The 24,155-nt window shown below is 28.5% G+C and overlaps 1 protein-coding gene and 1 long non-coding RNA gene across 4 annotated transcripts in view; one reads left to right on the top strand and one right to left on the bottom strand.

Annotated features, from left to right (window-relative positions):
- The window catches only part of LOC100203252 (uncharacterized), a 50,747-nt gene extending 44,463 nt beyond the window's left edge, over nt 1-6,284 (bottom strand). The window contains exon 1 of one of the 3 annotated variants that reach the window (XM_065809981.1): nt 6,079-6,284. The gene's annotated coding sequence lies outside the window, so the exon portion shown is untranslated. Of the gene's footprint in view, nt 1-2,473; nt 2,724-3,269; nt 3,383-6,078 lie in introns of those variants that run through there. The other 2 variants (XM_065809982.1, XM_065809980.1) reach the window with 2 other exon arrangements.
- Nucleotides 4,920-18,677, top strand: LOC136087377 (uncharacterized). Its single transcript, XR_010641757.1, has 2 exons — nt 4,920-5,003; nt 16,442-18,677. It is a non-coding gene; the product is annotated as an uncharacterized LOC136087377 (long non-coding RNA).
- The last annotated feature ends 5,478 nt before the right edge of the window (nt 18,678-24,155 follow it).

The raw sequence follows: 24,155 nt of genomic DNA, 5'->3' as shown, positions 1-24,155 counted from the left end.
TTTATCTATGTTGCCACCATCTAGGAACAGTTCTGCATGTAACACAAAACTTTTCAATAAAAGAGCCATATTTTTAATATACTTTTTTAAATTTTGCTCTTGTATATCAGAAATCACTTTTCTCACTCTCCCAATTAAATTATTTAAACTCCTTTCAAATAAAGTCTTTTTAACACGATGTAAAGAATGTTTAAGATAGCATTAAAACCTCTGAAAAACTTGTCTTGAAGACATCTGTTTTCAACTTACTGCTCTTAGAGCATTTCTTATGTAATCTTCGTTCATGTAAGTTTGATTAGTTTTTTTTATTGTAAATTTTTCATTTAAAAGTTATGGATTTACAGAGATTCACTTTTTATGAATATTGTGTTTTAATAGTTTATCTACTCAAAACAAAACATAATAAAATTATTTAATTAATAAAATTATTTAATTATTTAATTAATTATTATAAATTTTTTCTATAAAATTTTTTTTTTCATTTAGATATTTTCATCAAGTTGACATCAACTCGTTACGAGTTATTTGTAAACTTTAAACTTTTTTAAGTCATACGTTAAAAAAAAGATGGAAACTGCTTTACCGTAAAAAAAAAATTCTGTACAAGGCTAGAAAACCTAGTTGTCTTACTTTGCCCTGGTGTCTCGCTTTACCCCAAGTTAACCTTTTATCTTATGTGATTTTAAGCTATAATGGTTTTGCAATTGCTGTAAACCTAAATTGATTATACAATTTAAGTATAATATTGTTTTGTGATAATCTTTCAAAAAGCTTGACAGCTCCTTTAACACCAGACCTCTCTTTGTTGTCAAGCTTCTTGAATGTTTTCTTCATTGTTAAAATTGCAAAAAATATCTTCGAAATTATAATATTAAGTAAAATATTTGTTACAAATAAAAAAAAAAAATTGTATCCTGAATATAAATAAAACCACGTATTAAAAATATTTTTATGGTGATTAACTTTAACTTTTAAAAATGACTTTTACTTGGAAAATTATATATAATTAAGATTATAAAATACATTTTATATAAGAACATCGCCAGTATTTTTTTGATTCATAAAGCTCTTTGCAGCTTCGAATTTACGGAGACCATTCAAACTACTAACACACACTTTGGAAGTCAAAGTTTTCCGTTAGGGTCGGAAACCGGTGTCTATAGTTAGTTAATTATGAGACTGTTTAATAATATAAAAATATTTTATAAAACTTTTTTGAAAATATTATTTTTTTCTAATTTAAAGATATATGCTGGTCATTTTTTATCTCCGTTTTATTCTGTATCATTTGTACGTATATAAATAATTACCTTAGCGTTATATTTGTAATATTTAGGATGACTGGTCAAAATTTATCAGTTATCATACGTTCTAAATTTATCGTTTATCATACCTTCATTTCAACCGTATTCGTATATTTAATAATAAATTAATTTGTTGTAATGAGTTACTTTTGTCCAAAAAACTAATATAATAATTTATAATATAGAATATAGACCTATTATAACACTTAAGTTTTAAAGTCTTAATGTTAACACAAGGTTTAGAGGTATACTTTATGTTTTAACAGAAATAATCAAATTTTTTTCATGTAAAACGTGATTATTTTTTAGAGATGTTTATTCTTAGGCTTGATTAATATCAACAGCAGTTTAGGCTAATGACACATGAGTATCAATAAATGCTATACTATGGTATATAGTATACTATAAAAATGAAGACATATGTTGATAAAACAATAATTAGCTGTCGCTAAATTTGAGTTGTTTAAATAAATAAGATTATTAGTAAGTTGAATGCTCAATTTGTTATACCATATATGTTGATATATCCAACATAATCATACCATATACGATAAAAACAAAAGATGATTTTTTTATAATTTAAGTTAAAAATATTTTTTATCCCACTTTGTCTTATGTGCTGTAATGCATTACTTATAAAAAGCAAAAACAAAAACAAACATTTAAACTGATCAAAGAAGGTTTTTCTAGTTTAATTGTTATTGATGCTGTTCATTCTTTGTTGCAACTATAAGTCGTTAAACAGAAAAATAATACATTTTCACCAGGTTTACTTTTGGTTAGCTTTAACTTTTTTTAGTTTTTTATATTTGTTAACAATAGTATGATCATTCTGACATGGCGCAGAAAAACTAAACATGACATTGTTATGAAAAAGACAAGCTTTATTGCATACAAATTGTTATCAAACATGAGATAAAAACGTATAAATACATACATGACATACATGAAAAAGTAGTAGCTAATAACAAACATGAACAAAATTATATATTACTAACATGAGTAAAGCTTATAAAAGTTTATAACGTAATAACTTTATTCAAAAAAACTAACATAAACACAATCTTATTTTTATTGTTCGAAAAAAAAACAGTTAACGTACGGCTAATCATTCTTTTACAATAATATAGTTTTATGGACGCCAAAAAAAAATCAAGAACTGTAGTTACCTTTGACCTATTCAATTATAAATAGGTATGTTGAAATTTTGTTAAGGGCAACTGCTTATAGCTACCATTTTATAAACATTAAATCTACAATTTTAAAATCATCTCAATTAAATTTTTTTTCTTTTTACAATGATTTTTGACGCAGAAGGAGCCATTTTGAAGTTGATCTAAAAGCGCTTATTAATTTAAGTAAATGACATAATAATAGAGTGTCATATGTCTTTGCTTCTAAATAACTGCGAAAAATAATAAACCTAGACACGAGTTTAAACTTCATATTAAAATACGATCTCCTTCTGAGAGCCTAGTGTTTAAATTGAATGTTAGAGGGGAATTATTTTTATCATTTATTTGCCTACCCAGGCTATTGCTATTCTACGAAAACCTTACCTCCGACGAATCACTACAGCTTTAAGCAATAACGTTCGTATTAGCACGTTATTTAAATCACCCGTAATTTATCTATATTTGTATAAAATACCATAAAATTGATTGACACATGTTTAAAATAAATTAACAAATTTTTTCAATTTTATATTCGTAACCCTTTAAGAAGAATAATTTAACACATGAGAACTTGCATGTTTGCACGCGTGAGCGTGTATATTTTCAAGTTTTATTAAGGAATTGAGAACGAATGAAATGATAACAATATATTAAAAACAGGTTTAGTGTTAAAATAGCTTTATGTATTGAACCATAATAACTTTAAAATTATTCTTTTTTATAGAAACTAAACAATTTAAGTTCTTAGAAATATAAAGTAATAAAATTAACGATGAAAGTAATTTATTACGTTAATTTTGATCGCAGCCCTTGATTGCTTGACGTTTAATGTTGACGCTTGATTGCTTGACGTTTTATGTTGACGCTCTTTGAGCTTACTATTTGAAATAATAATTTGTCGTTAATTGTAGAAATAATAAGATTAAATGGAGATTAAGAAGGTTACAACAACTTCAAATCAATTCCATTGCATTCGAATCAATGGAGTAATTACTTCGTTTTCAAGAAATTATTTCGTTGTAATCGAAGAAAATTAAATGAAAAAAAATTTATAAGAAGTATAAATAAAATTTTTATAAATGTAAAATGCCAGTTTAATAAAAGTTTGTATTTGGTTATAAATATATAAATGTATTAGAGTTGAATTTTATATATATATATTATATACTTTTAAGCCATTTTTATTTTGTTAAATTTTTTTTTTTTTATTAAAACCGCCCAGTAGCGTATTTAGGATCTTCTGCGCCAAAAGAGATAACGTTAAATCAATGCCCTATTGTTAAAGTTGTCGAAATAAAGTAAAAATTACTTTCTAAATAATAGACAAATTGTTTAAAAAGTTATTTGAATTTATTTTTTTAATTACGAAGTATATGGAGTTTATTTTTAAAAATCTTATTTATAATAAGATTAAAAAAAATTAAAATATTAAAATTAATGTATTAAAGTTAAATTTTTTTTTTTTAATTATTTCATCTTTTTTAAACTCTGATTATTTAAAAAATCACAACAGCAAAAAAAAGGGGTTGTCTTAAACGTAAAAAAAACAGCCGTCTTTGCCGTGGTGCAGTGGTTAGAGTTCTGGCTCAGAACTAAGGAGTTCTGGTTTTAAGCCGGCTCAAGCCCAATAAGTAAGATTATTAATGAGGAAGGCGTGAACTTCATAGTTAAATGATAAGACCAATAAGTCTTCTTGGAGCACTTTGATAACTAAAATGAAAAAACTAAAGGGAATTTTTTTTTGAAAGTTTAAAAAAGATTAAAAAAAAAAAAAAAAAAAAATCACAATCTAAAGTTAAAATATATCATTTTTGTTAACAGCCAAAATGATTAAATCACAAATCCGATCACACTTTTTTTTTTGTTAGGTCCAGATCATTTAGTTTAAAATAAGAAAGGTTTTTTTCCATTATACAAATGTATATCGTGAAGTTGTAATCCAATCCGACGTCAAACCATTGTTTAATACATCAATCCGATCTCATAAAGTTTTTTGACGTCAGATATCGTCTAGAAATTTGTTGGTATATTGAGAAGAATTTAGAAAGCAACACTCAAATTTAGAAAATCTATTTCTTGTTACCTACAATAAAAACAGCAAATGCAATTAAAAACTGAGCTTCAACATACGTTTCCACATAAGGAAGATTATAAAGAAAGAATATTAATAATAATAAAGCAAAAAATGATAATAACGAATAACACTTTTACATTATTCTTTAGTCGTCTCGAATGTTTGCAACAATTTTGAAGAGTAAACAGCACTGCTTAGGTTCACTTCTATGGTTGCAAAAGTTAGCAATATTGTTTGGCCTAATTTCCACTTTGGATTCATTTTACCGCACCATATTCAAGATGAGGTCGTAGGATAGAGCGTGGCTAATTAAGCATAGGAGTAAGTTTTGCAACAAAAATATCTCAAAAACTACGCATCACAAGACAAAACATCTTATAGATGAAAGTTAGAGAATTAGAATGTTAACACGATGCACAACAAAAGATTGCTGGAAAACAGTTAAGTAAGGTACGCGGGCACTTTTTTAATATTGGAACAAAATGTAAAAAATTTTTTTTACTATTTTTCTCTTAGATGCTTATATATTCTTTTATCTGCCGTCACTTAAGTGTTGTTATTTTACCAATTAATTGGACTTTCCTAACTGTGTCACCTTGTCTAGTAGGGGTAAGTTGAGCTTTGAAAAAATGAAATAATACAGAACTATCGAACACAAAGAAACAACTTAGATAAGAAATAATTTAGTGGTACATTGAATATATAAATTTTTAAAACTAGTAATTCTTAAATCCGGCTTCAAAGTTCAAGATAGTTGTATAAAATAATATTTTTATCTTTTATGACACTTTCTTACTATTTAATTTTTTCTTTTCACTTACTCACATCATTAAAGTGTATAAAATAAAAAGTTTATAATTTATACACACGCTTACTGTTAATGAAAGTTTTATTGATGATCTTATTGATTCACCCAAGTTTTGTACCATGCATATTTATAGCTTTGTTGATTGCTCAACTTACCTCACACTATTCCTTAACATACCCCGCAGGAGCAAAGTGAGCAGATCCGCAAACTTCAGGCAATATATTTTTTTAAAAAATCAAAAACTATACTTTTTTCTTAACAAATTTTTAGCAGATTAAATTATCTTTCAAATATTATTAGATTTAGTAAAAATAGCTCAACTTGTTCCACTATAACCTATTAACGTTTTATGTAAAAGTTTTTGTAGTGTTTTATTTAAATACAAAAAAGAGTGCTTGATCAATGTTTATTTACTTTATTTAACGCATTTATTATGGTTTTCATAATGGTTTGCAATTCAAGTCGTTGTTATAATAAAAGCAAGATCGTTTACTGTATTGTGTTTTTTTCTAGCCACCAATTATTAAGTTTATAATAATGTTTTTGGTTGTACTTTTTTCATTTTCATTTTGATAAGTTATTCATTTAGGCACCTGTTTAGATCATTTGAACTGCTTTGAAGCTTTATATCGTATTAGTCTTTTTTCACTTGGTCTTGTGTTACTAAAATTCTTAAAAAAAAAATAAAAAATCACTTACAAATGTTAAAAAACTTACTTCTATTTTCTAACTTTTTATTCATTCTTTAAACTCTTATGTTCACATTAGCTCTTAAAACTTTTTTTATAGATAAACATTTCTTATAGATAAAGATTTGCAACTATAAATATATCACGATACATCATTATCTAACTCGTGTCACAAAAAATACAGTGATTGAGTTGTGTTAATGTGTGGTATTACAAATAAACTTTTATTCAATTAGCTAAACATAAGATTATGAATTAACCAGGGCCAAATGTTAAATAAACAAAGTATATTTGATTAATGTGTAATTGATAAGCACGCACATCACGAGTTTTTCTTACGCTTAACAAAATCATTGAGTCAACAAATTTTTCAGTTCCTCAAACCAACTAGATAACATTTTTATATATGTCAAATATATATATATATATATATATATATATATAATATATATATATATATATATATATATATATATATATATATATATCACATACATAATAATATCAATAGATAATAATTAATAATCTAACTACTATTATTATTAAATATTATTAATTTAAATATTTATGCATGTATATATGTGTCTATATATATATATATATATATATATATATATATATATATATATATATATATATATATATATATATATATATATATATATATATATATATATATATATATATATATATGTATATATATTTATATTTATAGAATAGAGAACTATATTTATAGAATATATATATATACATATATATATATATATATATATATATATATATATATATATATATATATATATATATATATATATTTATTTATATTTATAGAATAGAGAATTATATTTATAGAATATAAATATATATATATATATATATATATTTATAGAATAGAGGGCAAAGTTGTTTATATAAAGTATATATATAATAATAACAATATATTATGACAAAATATATTAACAAACAATTATATAAATAACTTATATATAATAATTATAAATATAATAATTTTTGCCTAAAATAATTTGTTTATTGTTTATTAAAAATATAAATAAACTTGATAAAAAAAAAAAAATTAATAAAACTAGCAAACTAACTCGTATTTGGAGAAAACAAGATTGAAATGGGACGTAGGTAAACAAAATTGAAACTGGGGACTGGAAAAAAAACTTAGATTGAAATTAAGATAACTTAACTGCAACAACTATATTTAAGGCCCTATTATGGAATAAATGAAAAAGATTAGTATATTCAAGAATGTTTTCGTTGAACGAGAAATAAACGTGCATCATCTCAACTTCTGACATTCTCAATATAATATATAATAAATTAGGTCATGATATACTTTTAAATGTAGTTTTTGTATATATATATATATATATATATATATATATATATATATATATATATATATATATATATATATATATATATATATATATATATATATATATATACATATATATATATATATATATATATATATGTATATATATATATATATATATATATATGTATGTATATATATATGTATATAAAAAACATAGGTTAGGCATTACTAAGTATTTATAAGTTAGAAAAAACAGCGTAGTAAAGAAATTTAACACGGTTGAAATTTTTTAAATGAACAAACTTTAAAAGAAAATACTCCACAGAAAGCAAAAACAAGGAGGCGTAAATTTGGCTAAGGAATATTTGAATAAAAATACTAATGGAAAGATTATCCATGATTAAGTATGAAATCAAAGTACAAAGAGTAAAATTACTAAAACCGAAAGTAAATTTTTTTGATAATATTGTTCGTTTATGCCTATGCTAATAATATAACAACGATAAACAATTTTTTTTTTTACCTTAACAAAGAGCTTTATAAAGTATATCATATTTTAACTTGGCAAAATCATAAATGTATAGAGTAAAACCGGGTCAAACCCCACACATATCAATAATAATTAAATAACTTTTTTATCTTTTTATTTCTTTTTTTTTTTATTAGATAGGTAATATAAAACAACATAAGATAATATAAATATATGTTATAAATAAAAATTATCAAAAATATTAAAAGTGAAGAAAATTTTTTTTTGCGCTTTTAGGCGAAATTCTGATAAAACCGCACACTTTAGAAATCAATGATACTTTTAAATTTTAACTTTTTTTTCATTATTTTTTTTTAACACAACTTATATTTAGGAAACTATATAAAAAATTTTATATGTTTTGCAATAGAAAAGTTTAGTTCAACTACATATTTCTTTGGTAAACATGTTTCCCAACCGTTCCCGCTTCAACTCTATCTCGATAATGTTTTTGCAACGCTCAACACATGTTTGATACCTATCAAAATTTGAAGCTGGCGTAGTTGAGAAGAATGGTAATTGGTGTGTAGTTAGAGTAGGTGCTGCGGCAGTTGTTGAAGATGATGAAGCTGTGTCTAAGCAAGATGGTGTAGGTGCTGTGGAGGTTGCTAAAGTTGATGAAGGTAGATTAAACGTTTATGTGATTGCTAATGCCTTATGATTTATAATTTTTTTATTTAGTGGAAATAAGCCGGTGTACTGGAAACCAGCGATTGCATGCAAGCTTGTAAAACATTTACCACTCTCGAACAGCAGTTTGAGCAACGATGGAAAATTTTGTTTATCTAAATTCTTACATTTTGAGTCTTTGTAATACTTTGTAAGAATTTCTTTCCATGCTTGTTTGACATGACAATAGACACCTCTTTCCAATGATTGTAGAATATGCGAAGAATGATCTGGCGAAGTTCAAGCTCTGTTTTGTTCCTAACGATAAAAATATATAAATAAAATTTTTGACTCCTCGTTAAAGTTGTATATAAAAAGAATAAAATGGAGTTAAATCGGCATATAATTTTATCAATTCAAAAAGAGGAGATAGTTCTGTATTTGAATCTATTTTTATTTTTTTTCATAGCTATATCCGTTTAGTTTTTATTTGATAATTTCGATCAGTGTGCAGAATGATTTGGTGTGCGGTTTGACCCGGTTTAACTCTATGGTTATTTATTTGAAATGAATTCTTCCGATAAAATAATAAACAAGTAATTCAGCCGATCCCAAAAAAGGGAACCCAGCCAATCACAAATGACTAGCCAATGTTTTAAACATATTTTTGATTTGTTGACAACTATTTATAATTACGTTATAATTACGTTATAATTATATTATAATATATTATAATTATATTATAATTACGTTAAGTGCTTTTCAGCGTAAAAGACTTAAAAAAATTTAAAATTCAAATAAAAATGATTATAAGTCTGATCAAATTTCTAGAAGTCTGCTGATTAAAAATGTAGCCGCTAATTCATTTCACTAAAAAAACCAAAACTTAGATTTAAAAATAGCGAATTGTTCTACAATAGCTTACTCACATTCTGCAATATCATAAATCAGTTATGTCAAGTTGCCATAAAAAATGTTTATTAAAAATACTATAATAATAGCAACAATAAGATAATAAAAAAGACATTTTCCTTAACGCTAGAGCATAAAAAGCATGAAATATTTGATTTATTTTTAACAAACTATAATTCTACTTGATTCTGGTGACATGCAATCAATAAACAATAGTATTAAAAACTTATAAATTAAGTTATTGCTTTTGTTATTCTAGCAACTGTGGCACATTTATTACAGTTCTGGCTCAGAACCAAGAGATTCGAGGTTCAAAGTCAGCTTTAGCCGAATAAGCGAGATCGGTAAAAAAGGAAACTCTTTTGCATTGTTCTGTGTTATTTTTTAACTTAAGTACTTTACTTGCCGTCACTTAGGTTCATATTACCTTTAGGTAAAGCTCTTCTTTAAAAGTCTGCAAATGCAAAAGATATAATCGATACGTCTTTTGCTTGCTTGGTTGTTTTTTCGGATCATCTTTAATAGTTAGCTATGATTCTTACACACTAACACACACACACACACACACACACACACACACACACACACACACACACACACACACACACACACACACACACACACACACACTCACACACATACACACACATTTGTGTTTGTGTGTTTACATTTAAGTTAACATTTATAGAAAATGTTATATATAAAGAGTAGGGTAATCAATTTGAGGAAATTTTTAAATCTGAAATACAATTCACTCTAGATTTAGTGCAAACATTAGAAAAATAAATCCCAAAAATTTGAGCTCAACAGGATCACTCAATCCTTATCCTCAAAGCACTTTTTTGAAAAAAAATTCTCAAAAACTTTCAAAAGTTGCCAATTTCACAGGTTCAGGGGAAGTTACAAAAATTTGAAACATTTTTTTCCGGGTTGTTTATTTTTACCTATATATTTGAGTGAAAATTCATGTTCATTTTCACTACTTTTCTTCCTTTTATCAAGAGTAGATAATCTTTTAATAAATTAACTTTTAGAAAGATTGTTTGAACTTCTTCCAGGTGTTCTGAAAGCACATCAAACTTTTTCAATGGTTAATTTTCCTCATTATTGTATCGGTGAATAAATTGCTGCATGATTCCAACAGTTTTTTTTGAATGATCATTTACTATAATTTTAATAATTAAAAAAACATTTGGCATAATTCTGAAAGTTTTTAAAGACAGAGTAAACCAATACTCAGAGGTAAGCGAAAGTCAATCTTTTATCCTTTGTTACTCTAATCCAGTTCCATTAAACATAAGATATGAAAATCCATCAACAACCAGAGCAAGGAAAAAAGGATTTTCACTAATTTCGTTTCCAATTTTTGTTTTATCTTTTATATCTGTTTTTGGTTTGTTTTTAGTATTGTGCCAAGTTGAAATCAGCATTTTAAAAGTTAGAATTACTTTTGCAAGGTTGAGTTATTACTGAGAGAGTTTGGTTGTTGATCCTATTTCATTGACTATTGCATTTTTGATTAGAGTTGAGTATGGAATGTAATATTTGAATGCAGCTTTTCTGATTTAAGTATTTTTTTTCTTTCATATCATCTAACGCGGCGTCAATATCTTCCTCATTGTACGACATTTTTCTTGTTGACACCTTGAAAGTGAATATTTAATGTAAACTTACTTTCATTTTTGTTTAATTACTTAATTAATTACTTGTTTAATTAACTTTTGTTTAATAGGAAGAAACTGGAACTAACACATGAGAAAATATCTTTTAAACTTTTATAAAAAAAAATGTTTGAAAAATGACTTGGATTTCATTTTGAATAAAGTAGACGGTTTTCTTTCTTCCGGTGATTATTTTTTTTTCTTTTTAATATTTCGTTCCGGTTTTATTTAAATTTTTCGATCAGTGGACAGTGGAGTTTTTGATCAAAAAAGTCGATCAAAATTATTTAATTAAGAACAAGTTTCTTTAAAGTTACCGCAAAATATTTTCTTTCAATAAAGTGAAGTTTTTCAAAAATATATATTTAAGAAGTATATTTATAAATATCAAAAGTATATTCATAAATATAAAAAGTAATATATTTCATTAAAGTAAAATATTTAAATAAAACTTTTTAATAAATTGAAATATTTCATCAAAGTTACCGCAAAATTTTTTTTTTTGTAAATTCAACGTTTGCGTACATTCCATTACAGTTTGTATACATTTCATCACAGTTTTGAATACAATTCATACAGTTTGTGTAGGGGAGAGTGGGGTATTGGCGAACACCGAAGCGGGAATGCGAGTTAAAGACACCAGTTATACAAAATTAATCAAACTTATTGCTTATCAATTAGTTTAACTATTCAGCCACAAACCCTCATAAGCAATTTTTAAAAATCTTATTATAAAATAAAAATTTATGGCAAAAATAAAACTATTGGTGTTCGAAATTACCCTACCTAAGTGGGGTAATTCCGAACACATCGAGAGGCAATCACAAACACTGTTGTGTAATAACAAATAAAATGCTAATTGTAATAACTAAGTCTAAAAATTATATTATGGAGCAACAACAAAAAAAAGGAGTGGCTTTACTCCATAGAAGCTACAACAGGGTGTTACTCAAGAAAAAAGTTGCATAAAATTATCAGAAAAAGTTAAAATCAAATTATAGTAAACAACATCCGCAGCTTCATGACAATACTGCACGTCTGGAACAGAGCAGAGGATCCCTTCTCAGCCTTTTTTTCAGCATTGTAGAAAAATAAATTGTCGAATTTATTTTTCTACAATGCTGTTTTAACCCTGTTCGGAGTTACCCCGCGTTCGCCATTACCCCACTCCCCCTATTCCATTCCCAGTGGGCATGCGTCGTCCGGGGGACAAACGTTGCACGTAGGAGTATTTGACGATTTTAGCTGGCCAAAATTGGAATTAGCTGGCCAAAATTAGCATTTTTTTAACAAATTTTAAAGTAAATTTTGACTTTAAAAGTGAAAAAGTTGTAGTGTACATTGAAACCCTCTTAGTTTTTTTCGTTTTTCTATGAGTTTATATCACTAGCTATTTAAAAATCTTAATTTCAACTGCCTGTTGATGCCATCTAAATTTTAATCATGTTCTAAGCACATCAAGGTCCAAGATGAGTATTTCAACTTAATTTTTTTTTCTAGATGGGTCATCAGGAATGCAAACAATATCTCGTTTGGATTTCTACAACAGTATTCAGCAGCAGGAGGCTCCAAATTTCAATGAAAAAATGGACTTAGCTGATCAAAATTTGTTATCAAGAAATCAATATACCGAAGAACTAAAAACAGTATACAAGCGTCAAATGTCGACGTTGAAAGCTAATTTTAGAAAAATGTGGTCGTCTTCATCCAGAACTCATGAAACATTTATTAAGAAGCATGGCCCTTGGCTGCAAGGGAGTTTCCAAAATACCGGGTACCTCATCCACTCCATCATCAGCAGGACGACCAAGAAAAAGTTTTGTCAATTCTAGTGAACGTTTAAAGAGGAGAAAAACAGAACAGCTCAGGAAAGATGTGGAACCAGAAGCTATTGTTTTTGCAGCTGAAACTTGTTTGACAACAAGTGGCGAAAGAAGTGCTGCAACCGTCCTCAAAGATCTTAAAACATCTCCCAAACGAGGGGGAAAGTATAAAAAAGCCTATCGCAGCAGTCTTGAACCTACAAAAAAATCGTTGACACCGTTAGAGGCTCTTTTAATATTTACTGACGCAGGCCTAACAAAATCTCAATATGAAATCGTACGTAAAAGTGACAAGAAGCAATGGCCTAGCTACAGTATTTTGGTCGAAGAAAAAAAAAACATGCTATCCTGATCCTGATTCGTTCACAGTCACAGAAAGTTTAGCTGAAGTAGACTTACAAAGTCTGTTAAACCATACTGCCGAAAGATTGGTGTTGCATTTAGAAGAAGTTATCAAGACTCTAACGGAAAGTGGGCGTAAACATATGAAATTATCTACGAAATGGGATTGTGATGGCTCCCAGCAGACACAGTTTAATCAAAAGTTTGAGGATGACTCTAATTCTGATGCCAGTATATTTCAATGCTCAATGGTTTCATTACAGCTAACTTGTGGAGTAAATAAAAAGGTTATCTGGCAAAAACCTACACCATCGTCTCCAAGGTTTTGCAGGCCAATTCGAATTAGGTTCATAAAAGAAACTGCTGAAGTAATAGCTGAAGAAATTGCTTACATGGAAAACAAAATCGCAGGCTTGAAACCAACTCAACTTCAAGACATAGCAGTAGAACATGTGATGATGTTAACTATGATTGACGGAAAAGTCTGTAACGCAGATACCACCACTAAATCGACCATGCGATGTTATATTTGTAGAGCAACATCAAGGCAATTTAATGATTTGGACAGAACATTTGATGACAATCAAAGCAGCTACAAATTTGGACTATCCATTCTGCATGCTAGAATACGGTGTATTGAAAGTCTCCTTCACCTATCATATAAATTGCCTGTAAAAAAATGGCAGAAAAGGCTGAATGAAGATGAGAAGAGACTCATCTCAGATAGGAAAAAGAAAATCCAAGATGAATTCAAGAGCAAAATGGGCATTCTTGTCGACATACCTAAGGTTGGATTTGGGAATACCAACAACGACAACACAAGCAGGAGATTCTTCAACGACCCGGAAACATCTGCAGATATCACTGGAGTAGACTTCCGTTTAATTTCCAGAATGAAAATTATCCTAGAAGTAATTTCCAGTGGCCACAAGATTGATGTAGAAAAATTCAGACAGTATACTTTGGATAGTGCAAAGCTTTATGTTGAACTATACTCCTGGTGTCCAATGACTCCAACTCTGCATAAAGTTTTAGTACATGGTTCTGATATAGTAGAGAATGCGCTTTTGCCAATTGGACAATTGTCGGAAGAGGCTGCCGAAGCCAGAAACAAACATTTCCGGAAGTACAGACTTGGTTACAATCTTTTCTAAAAAATTTTCTAGCTATGCTAGAAAATTTTCTAGAAAAGATTGTAACCAAGATATCATCAATAGGTTATTGTTAATATCCGACCCTCTGTTGTCCAGCATTGGGAAAAAGAAACTCAAACTTACAAAGCCTTTTTCAAAAGAAGCTGCGGAATTGCTTCTTCCTGCAGAAGTCCAAGATTCCGACACTGAAAACAACGAAAATGAAGAATATTCTGACAATGACGAAGTGGAATCTAATTAAATATCAAAATATAGTATGTTATTTACCATAATAAAGTTTGAAAAATAATATATCTTTTATTTCCTCAAATCCTATTGAATAGAATAAAATGTAATCCCTAAAGTACCCATCTTTCCCCTATATTGAACGCCACTGGCTTGGATTTGTACAAAAAACATTTAATTTACAATTTCTTGTTATATGGTAAAGTTTTCAGCTGTTAAAAAGAGAGAAATAATTTTGGCCAGCTAAAATCGTCAAATACTCCTATGTGCGTCAGACGTCTGAACGTTCACGAGACGTCCTGCGGACGTCCTCTGGACAACGCTTGCCCACTGGGGTACAGTTTGTATACATTTCATTCCATTTTTTAAAAATTCCATTACAGTTTGTATACATTCCATTACATTTTGTATACAGTTCATTACAGTTTGTGTACATTCCATTACAGTCTGTATACATTCCATTACAGTTTGTATACATTCCATTAACATTCTTTTATGACACTTTTAGCTGCTTTTTTTTTTAAGTGTATTAAAAATATATAATAAGCTATAAAATGTTGGAACAATCAGCCTGGAGAAACAAGGTGAAATATTATATTTTTAAGTTTTTTGAAACATTTAGGTTTTTAAAAAATTTTTTTCATTGAAATACTTCACTTGAATAAAATTTATATATTCTTATATTTACGAAAATATTTTTGTTATTTATAAGTATACTCCCAAAATATACATTTTTTGCAATATTTCTATATCTTGAAAAATATTTTGCGGTAACTTTAAAGAAACTGTTGTTGCGGTAACTTTAAAGAAACTGTTGTCGCAGTAAATTTAATAAAATAATTTTGATCGACTTTTTTGATCGAATACTTCACTGTGCAATGATCGAAAAAAATAATGTGATTGGTTTGACCCGGTGTAGTATGAGATTTTTACTCCCACGTTTTTTTTTACTCCCCAGTAAAAATCTCATATTAAATTTTTACTCCCATTATGAGATTTTTGCTCCCATAAAATATTTTGCGGCACAATGTATTTTTGCAACCAAACTGCGTTGTATTATGTGATTGCTTTTAAACGTTTTAATTACTGCGGTTTTTTGAAAGCAATAAAGAAACAAGTATTTAACCTAGTGTTGAAAATTTCCAGGAAATTTTCAAGTTGGGAAATATTCCGGAAATTTTAAAAATTTTTAAATAATTGCGCGGAAATATATTTTTTAAATTTTATATTTTTTGTATTGTTTACTTTTATTTTACTTTTTTTAATGAGGAATAATTACATTAACTAATATTAAATACACACACACACACACAGACATATATATAGATATATATATATATATATATATATATAGATATATATATATATATATATATATATATATATATATATATATATATACATTTGTGTGTATATATATATTTGTGTGTATATACCTATATATATATATATATACATATATATATATATATATATATATATATATATATATATATATATATATATATATATATATATATATATATGTATATATATATATATATATATATATATATATATTTATATATATATTATATGTATATCTGTGTGTGTACAAGTAGGTATAATTATTTATATGCACAACTATAAAGTAATTATAAAAAAATTAGTTAATATAATAATGAGTATAGTTTAATATGAGAATAATATAATAACATGAGTAAATATAGCATATAAGTTATAAATTAGGTTTATATACTATGTAAACTAAACTGACTAAATATATCTTTTAAGTTGTACTTTTTTTTTGAATTTGAATGTATTTAGTATTAGTTAAAATATGCCTCGTGATTTTGATCAAGTCTGGAATGGTCATTAAAAAAAAAAAATTATGCCAAGATGGAAAAAATGCTTTTATTTGCACATACTGCAACGCAAAGTTTCTCTCTCAATACTCCACTCGAGCTAAAAAACACTTAGTTGCGATTGTTCTAAATTGCCAAAGGTTGTAAAAACAAAATTTGCAGCAGATGTATTAAAACAAAGTTTTGGGCCTAAAACTAAAAGTGGAATAATACTTGTAAAATCTTTATCTAAACTTGATACAAGTGCAGTTTTGTAAAAAACTTAGGCGCCAAGTCCACAAACAGTGTAGTTGCTAATGACTTACGTTCTGATCTACAAGAGTGTTCTTTTCTAAAATCTTCAGAAAAAGAAAAAGATGTCAGCTCATCATTTATTGTACCTCTCAATCAAAAACCTATATCACATTTTTTTTGAGAAAATGTCAGCACAAGAGTGTGATAAAATAAATATACTATATGCAAAAGCAATTTATGCAACAGCCAACCCTTTCAGCATGTCAGGAAATCCATTTTGGATTAGTTTCTTCAAAAAGATTCGAACTGATTGGTCACCTCCCAAACGTTATGCCCTGAGTCATCATCTATTAGACAAAGTATTCAACCAAGTAAATAAATTAAAACAAAAACTGATATCCCAGGCAGAAACATTTGTCCTCATGATAGATGATTGGTCTTATATAAATAATGATTCACACATACAGATTATGTTAGCTACTTCGACTCCAATATACATAAAAAGTATTCATCCAAAAGAAAACTCCCACACTGGACAATATCTATTTGATCAAATGGTTTAGGTTGTTGAAGATGAAAACGTTTTATCGAGCAAGAGAAAAATATAAGCATTTTGCACTGACATGACAGCTTTTTGCATCGGCCATGGTTGCTGTTTAGAAATATCTAATTAATAGAAAGTAAATATGATTCGATGTCAACATATGGCTGTTTTTTTCACGGTCTAAAATTTGTTAGCTTGTGACCTAGTAAAGAAAAAAAACATAATTTCTAAAATACTTAAGCAAAATAAACAAATAGTTAAGTTTTTCAAAAACAAGCATGTTCTAAAGAGTATCCTTAAGCGTTGTAACATACTTTCTCTGAAAAAAAATTTAACATGAATTCTTCCTGTTGTAACTAGATGGTCATCTCAGTTTTCAATGTTACAACGCAATTTGCGCGTTTGTGACTCATTGCGATTGGCAGTAACTGATGAGAAAGCACAAGAACATATTGTAAAATACAACAACAAAAAAAAGGAATTAATCTTAAAGAATTAGTGTTAAATGAATTTTTTGGACTTAGCTTACAAACTTCTGAAACCTATATCAGAGGCTATTCTTGAACCAGAGGTTGATGCAACATCAGTTTCTATTGTATCACAAGTCTACTCATATGTCACAACTGAGATATCTGATGTGTTGCAAAACTCAACACTGCTGATTTTACAAGGAAAAGAGAATATCACAATTTGTGTTAAAAAACGTGAAGAATTGTTTATAAAACCTATAAATTTGCATCTAATTTACTTGATCCAAGATTTTTTGGTCAAGATTTGAATCATTCAGAAATGATTTTAGCTAAGCAGCATAGATTCAGAATAGCTGAATATAAAACACTAACTGCTGATGTTATATTGGGTGAATTAATGAATTTTAAAGTTCGTAGTGGAATATTTAGCCAGGATTGTCGCAGCTATATTTGGAAGCTGAGTGTGAAGTGTAATCCGTTATAAGGTGGAAAGTATATGCACCAACAACATTGTTGAAGAGAGTGGCATTAATAATATTGTCTTGTAACTACAGCATTGCATCTGCTGAGCGTGCAAACAAAGAGTTTTCATTGCAAAAATCTAAAAAACGAAATCGTTTAACTGATGCAAGAGCATCAAAGTTATTATTTATTGCTTACAGTTCGAAATTACAGAATAGATTGGTTAAACTTTCTAAAAAGAAATTCTAAAAAGAAAAAACATTTATTTTTACAAAAAAAAAAAAAAGTGGTGATAAAAACAATATAAGTCATAGCGCCTTATAACTCAATGATAATGATGATGAATACGACAGTGAATATTGAAGTGATGATAGTATTGGTTTTCACATGGCTAAGCATTAACATTTGCAAGGACATATCATTATATGATGACAGAATAGCTGTAGCATAATTACTAAAAAAAGAATTAAAAAAATACATCTGATAAATTGCAGGAAAATTATTTTTTAGTAATTTAAAAATGAAAAACAGAAATATTTTCAAAACTTTTCTCGTGGCTTTTCCCTCATATTTTTGCATAAAATGTAATAAAATTACTTAACTATAAAATGGATTAGGAGTTAATGCTTTTTTATTTTGTTTATTATTTTATCGTAGAGTAGTAAATTAAATAAAAATTGTTTTTGAAAATTTCCGGAAAGTTTCATCACTAATTTAAACAAAAATATTTTTTGCGGCGAACAGACGTGTTTTTTTTTCAAGAAATTTAATCCCAAAAAAAAACAACAAAAAAAACAAGCTTTTAATTTCGATGTAATGAAACTTTATGTTATATGGCGCCAAGAGATATTGGTAAGTTGTTTTTAATAATACAGTCGAGTAACAATATTTTAGAGAACTATATAATAAATATAGAGGAAATTTGCTTCCAAGGGATGTCATCATGATTGAGTTTTCGCAATTTAAGGAGGCGGAAGTTTTCAAATTAAGAGTCAAATTATTTATAGAAAGATTGGAATATTTTGAGATATAGCCGTTCTTGCTATTAAACATTATTCTAGACACTAAAGATCCCGTCAAAAAAAAAACGGCTTAAGGTAGTAACATGTCTAGATGATATTTATCTGATGTCGATTTCTATAGCGGAAAATGAATAGCATAAAGACTTAAATAAATTGCTTTCTAACTTCAAACAAGCTAGTCAACAAATGTATCAACCATCAGGTATAAATATGGCTTTAATTTTAAAATAAGTTATTGACCGGTTAAAAGCATTACTATTAGAAAATAAAAAAAATTATGGCAGATTTGCGTTTATTACAGGTAAAATACGACGAACTACAAAAAAAAAAAATGATGATATCCTGAAAAATCAATGTACGTCTTAATCTAACAACACAAGTAATTGTAAACCTCATAAATCGCAAGAAAATAAAAAAACTATTGTTTCGAATTCAATAAAATATCATTCCTCAATTCAAAAAAATACGCTGCAAGAAGTTCCTGTATACTCTAGTGCAGAGGATTCTAATTTATATACAGATAGAAAAAATAAAATTAGAGATTCCTACGGTACCGTGGTTAAAATGCAGAACCCGGAACAGGAGAACTGGAAACCGGAAAAAGAAAAAGACTTTGTAACAGACTATCAAGATTTCAAAGTGATAGGAAAAAATAATTAAGTTATAAAGACCCAAACGAATAAGCAGAAAAAAGAACCCGTTTTCGGAAACAAAGTCACTAGCAACAGAAGCTCGATTTGCAGTCAAACTTATTATTCAAGAACCCTATATATTTGTAGGCGGAGTTTGTTACTCCATATCCAAAGAAGATCGATCAAACTACATGAATAAAAAAAAGGGTTTACTCCTTTAGAGATTAAGCCTTACAGAGAAAACACGAACAACCGTTCTTTCAAAGTAAAATATCCATCAACAGCTGAAAAATATCAAAGTATTAACAGTGCCATGTTGCGCATGGATGGTGTCCCTGTTTGTACTTGGGCTATTAAACAGTGTTCTGAGTACTATCTATGCTTTGAGTCAAGCTCTTCAACAAATTTAAAAATGAATAAAGTACCAAAAACTATAAAACACAAAAAACCTTCATCATCACCAAGTTCTCTAAACCTATCATTCACTAATATTCTTGGTCTTCAAAGTAACTTTTCTTCTGTTGAGTCTTATATCTTGCTAAGTTCACCAGACCTACTTGCTCTTCGTGAGACTAATTTGAGTTCAGCTGTCTCATCTTTCGATCTTAGTGTTGATGGTTATCTTCCTTTAATTCGTAAAGACTCCAATAGTAACATGCTTGGCCTGTGCATTTACATTCGTAAGAATTCACCCATTTTTCGTGAAACTAGGTTTGAATCCTCAGGCTATTCTTTCATGTGCTTTCGTTTAGCACCACTTCACTCTATTGCCTTTCTCTTTGTTCTATATCGCTCTCCTTCATCTCAAGACTGCACTCTTTTTGATGTTATTTATGATCATATTGACCAAGCCCTCTCTCTTTATCCATCAGCTAATATTGTTGTTGTTGGTGACTTTAATGCTCACCACACTGAATGACTTGGCCCTAGTGTCAGTGATTCTGCAGGCATTAAAGCCCACAACTTTTGCCTTTCTCAATCCCTAACTCAAATAGTCAACTTTCCAACTCGCATTCCAGACAAACCGAATCGTTTACTTTCTCTACTCGACTTATTTCTGATCCTAGTCAGTGCTCAGTTTCTCCACATTCACCATTAGGTGCTTCTGATCACAGTTTGATCTCTCTAAAATTTATATCTCATTCTTCTTCATCACCTGAATCCCTCTATTATCGTAGCTCTACAACTACCTTAAAGCTGACTGGGATTCTTTTCGCGATTTTCTTCGTGATGACCCTTGGGTAGAAATCTTTTGTCTTCCTGTCGACAAATATGTTTCTTACATAACTTGGATTCAGGCTGGCATGGAATCTCTTGTTCCCTCTTGACAATTCCAGGTCAAGCCTCACTCTCCTCCATGGTTTTCCTCACAATGCGCTGCTGCAATTGCCAATCAAACCATTGTAAAAAGGTTTTATATTACGCCAAAGCCCGCTATTCTCAGGTCATGAAATCTCGTATCTTATCTTAAAAACTAGGCTTTCGTGACTTCTGGAGAATCTTTAATAGTATTAATAATAAGGGTAAATCTTTAATTCCACCTCTCTTGTATGGTTCAGACTTTGAAACCTCACCTAAAGACAAATGCTAAAAACTTTTCATCAATATCATCTCTTGATTCCACTAGCTGCGTTTTACTTGATATTGCCAACAAAAAGGTTGATCCATTGCTAGACATTCGTATCACTCCAGCTTCTGTATCTAAAGTGGTTTTCTGCTTATACTCTTCTACAGATTTGCTTAGACTCTTCTACAGATCTCACTTCTGCTAAAGCATGGACATCACAATGGCTGGTGAACTTCAATAGAGATAAAACTCAATTTTTTTCAGCCAATTGTTATCGCAATTATTTTGATCTTCTTATATTTATGAACGATAATGTATTCGATGAGTCATCTACTCTTCTAGGATTAATTCTTACTTCCGATCTTTCTTGGAAACCATGTATCAAATCTGTTGCAAAATTAATATCTGCTAAGGTTGCATCTCTTTATTGAGCTCGACACTTTCTTACTTTGGTTTCTATTCTCTATCTCTATAAATCTCAAATCTGGCCTTGTATGGAATACTGTTGCCATATCTGGGGTGGATCTTCTAATGATGTCCTTACTCTTTCAGACAAGGTGAAAAAACGCATTGTAAACATAATCGGACCTGCTTTTGCAGCCAACCTCAAACCGTTATCACATCATCGTAATGTTGCTTCTCTTTCTCTTTTCTACAAATACTATAATGGGCACTGCTCTAAAGAGCTAGCATCTCTTGTGCCATCTACTAAAATTCATTCTCGTGTTACTCGTCATTCAATTAAGTGTCATCCTTTTTCTATGACTGTTCCTAAGTGCTCCAAAAATTCTTATTCGTATAGCTTTTTTCCTCGAACATCAGTTCTTTGAAATTTGCTACCTTTATCTTCCTTTCCTGGTTCATATAGTTTCCACTCCTTTAAGTCGTCCGTCAATCGTTATCTTGCTCTACAATCTTCATCTTTTCTCTTCCAGTTACTTTTAACTTTAATTAGTGGTTGCTTGCAGCCTTGTTAGAAGCGAAGATGTTTAAAAAAAAAAAAAAAAAAAAAAAAATTGATGTTACTGAAAAAGAAATGGTACTTAAACCCGATGTTTGGGATAATAACATTATTGTAAAATCGTTAAGAATGCGGCGCGAACCATTAACAATTGAAAAACCACATCAAAATACCGGAATCATTTGCCACAATTCTTAAACCATTCTTCAGCATTCATATGACTATCAAATTTTAAATCATAATGGGAGAAAAGTCATTGAATTTAACTAAGACAAGTATAACACTTTGTGCATAAAACTGTCGAAGCTTTAAATCGAGTTCATATTACATTTCTAAGTTGTTAAAGTTTTTCGACATTGTTTTTATATCAGAGCACTGGCTTTTAAATATCTAGAGTTTTCTGTTAAATAAAATTGCATTACTAACACACTAAGTTTTTTTTCATGCGGCAGAAAAAAATACACACGGTAGACCATATGGAGGAAATGCTTTTATTGTACAAAAAAAAAATGTCGCCTTTTTACATAATACTTGAAGATAAAAACTATCTTGCTATTAAAGGCACACTTAACTATCGTTACTATTTTTATTGGTGTTAACCTTTCATCTTGTCGCATTAATAACGAATAATACTTAAAATATTCTTCTCAGTTACAAACAACTACTTCAATCATGAAAAACTATGAGGATAAAGGAGAATTTATTCTTTCTGGAGACTTATTCAGCCATATAAAATATATGATTCAGAACTTCGTAAAAACAAAACAAGGAACAAATTGAATTGAATCAAACTAGCTTGTTTTTGTCAATATAATCAACGGTGCTGGGCCCACTTATACATATCAACATAAAAATCTTTCTAATTCTTCTTACATTGACTATATTGCATCTTATAAGTAGACAGAACAATGTTTTACAAATTGTCAGGTTATGCCACCTTCACCGTTTAACCTTAGTGATCACCTTCCGGTATCTACAAGTGTTACTTTTAAAGGTACCGGCTTATCACACGAAATAAATAATATTACGCAAAAATATAATTCAATACTAAAACATGCATGGAAGATTTAAAGATTAATTGATTTTTATAATCTCAATCTATCTAAAGCATTTACCAGTTACGCATTTAAGGAAGAAAAAATAGAAGCAGAAATGAAAAAAACACGCTTCTACATAAAAAATGCTGCTCTCTTGGCTGTTAAACAATGTTTCGGACAACAAGAATTTTATAAGTATTCACAACCTTTGTGGACACCGGAACTTAAGAAAATTGAAGATAATTTCTCCTTTCACTTTAGACAATGGCAAAAATCCGGTTATAATAAATCAGCAGAATGTATAATCTACAAAAGATATATTATTCTCGAAAAAATTTCCGTAAAGCTGTAAACGTGGCACATAACAAAAAAGTCCACAAAAAACTAAAAATAAAGAACACCTACGCAATACAAATCCTTAAAGGTTTTGAGGCAATATTCGAAGAATCAAAAAAAAATACAAATAATCGTCTCTTTACAATTAACAAAATTGCAAAACAAAAACAAAGTTGTGGAAGAGTTTAGCCATCATTTCCAAAAACTACTTAATACGCCGCAATATACAAGTAACGAGTTTAATCCTCTCCAAATTCCACATTTAAGTAAAGAGCCTAATTTAAAAGTCTCGGCAGCTGAAATTGAAAAATGTATTTTAAAGTATGAATATATTAAATCTTACGATTACTATCAAATAAGTGCTAAATATCTTAAAAACTCTGACAGCAACAATTTTCTTATGTTACTTTC

Source organism: Hydra vulgaris, chromosome 11, assembly GCF_038396675.1.
Source record: "Hydra vulgaris chromosome 11, alternate assembly HydraT2T_AEP".
NCBI classification, from domain to species: domain Eukaryota; kingdom Metazoa; phylum Cnidaria; class Hydrozoa; order Anthoathecata; family Hydridae; genus Hydra; species Hydra vulgaris.
Note: the sequence above shows the minus strand (reverse complement) of the source record. Positions and strands in the feature narration are given on the sequence as shown.